Raw genomic sequence first — 1,880 nt, forward strand, 5'->3', positions numbered from 1 at the left:
AGGAGAGTAGGAGATAAATTGCTCATTATCCAGATCTATGTTGATAATATACTTTTTAAATCTTTTGATAAATATTTATGTGATGATTTTTCTAAAATAATGAGTAAGAAATTTGAGATGAGTATAATGGAAGAATTGTTCTACTTTTTGGGGTTTAATATAACACAAATGGACGATGAAACTTTTCTTAATCAATCAAAATACATTAAGGACATCTTAAAAAAATATGAAATGGATAAAGCCAAGCTGATAAATACTCCCATGAGCTCCAGTGTTCAATTAGATAAAGAATCAAATGGAAAATTAGTTGATCAAAAGAAATACAGAGGAATAATTAGATTGCTCCTTTATTTGATAGCTAGCAGACCTGATATAATATTTAGTATGTGCCTTTGTGTTAAATTTCAAGCTGATCCGAATGAGTCCCACCTGATTGCATTTAAGAGAATTCTTAGATATCTCTTAGGAACCTCAAACTTAGAAATTTAATAATCGAGGCATAATACTTCTTTTGAGATTATAAGATATTATGATTTAGAAATTGCAGTGTGTATGGTGGATAGAAAGAGTACCTCTGGAACGTGTCAATTCATAGGACAATCCTTAATCTCCTAGTCTAGCATAAAATAAAACTCAGTTGCACTTTCCAATGTTGAAGTTGAATACATAGCCTTAGGAAGTTGTGTGACCCAAGTCCTTTGGTTAAAGTAACATATTATAGATTTAGGATTACATGTAGGCATAATGTTAATTGTATGTGATAACACTAGTATCATCTGTATTTCTAAAAATCCTATCTAATATTCTAGATCTAAACACATTGATATTAGGTATCACTTTATTAAGGACCATGTTACTAAAGGAGGCATTGAGCTACATCATATAGCAACTGAAAGCAAATTGACTGATGTCTTTACTAAATTACTAGTCTTTGAAACTTTCAGCATTTTAAGGACTAGATTAGATGTCATAGACATTAATGTATGAACTTGATGATTACGGAACTCTGAATTTTTTATTTTCTTATCTTTCTTTAGTTTTTTTGTTTACTTGTTTCGTTTTTGTTTATGTGTTGCTATTTTTCATGTTTTATTATTATGTTATTTTTTACTTCAGTTTTATTTTATTGATCACTACTAGAATGATACATTTTTCTTGCTTTTGTTTTTAAAAATTTGTAATCAATGATTGACATTCCTAAATCAGATAAATGAAGAAACACCATGGATTATTTACCTTCCTCTAACTCCTTTAGTATTGTAATTTTATTTTCTAAATAAAAGTCTATTTCAAATAAACAATTGGACTTTAAAATTGAGATCTTTTCTATTTTCTTATAGTAATATATCTCATATAAATAATGTTTAAAATCATTAAATCATTTTCAAACTTTCTTGATCATGTTGTTGCGTTTATCATATGAATATGATTTTGTTTTGTGGTTTACTCCTCCTTATATTAGAGAGAGTTTTTCTTCTCTATTATTTAAAAAATATTCTCAAAACTGAGATTCTTTAAAGGTTTCGAAAGGGAGCTAGCTCATAAAAATGATAAGAGACATAAAATGAGCATAAGAAGAAGAATTAAAATGATAAGCAATGATCGCTAAATAATTGGAAGATACATAAAATATATCAAAAATCAAAAGATGCACATAGTGTACCAAATAATTGACAAAAGGCACAAAATGAGCCCAAAAGAAATCAAGCTTCATTCTCTTTCAAATCTTTAAATCTTAGAAGAATTTATATGTCACTTGATATTTTCAATGATTTGATTTTTGAAACTCATTATCGTGACTAATTACTTTGCTATATTATTCTATAAGATATTTTTATGGAACAAAATTTTGAACGGATCACTTTTCTTATCTGATTTTT

The sequence above is a fragment of the Dendrobium catenatum genome, unplaced genomic scaffold, assembly GCF_001605985.2.
Source record: "Dendrobium catenatum unplaced genomic scaffold, ASM160598v2 original_scaffold_109250, whole genome shotgun sequence".
NCBI lineage: Eukaryota > Viridiplantae > Streptophyta > Magnoliopsida > Asparagales > Orchidaceae > Dendrobium > Dendrobium catenatum.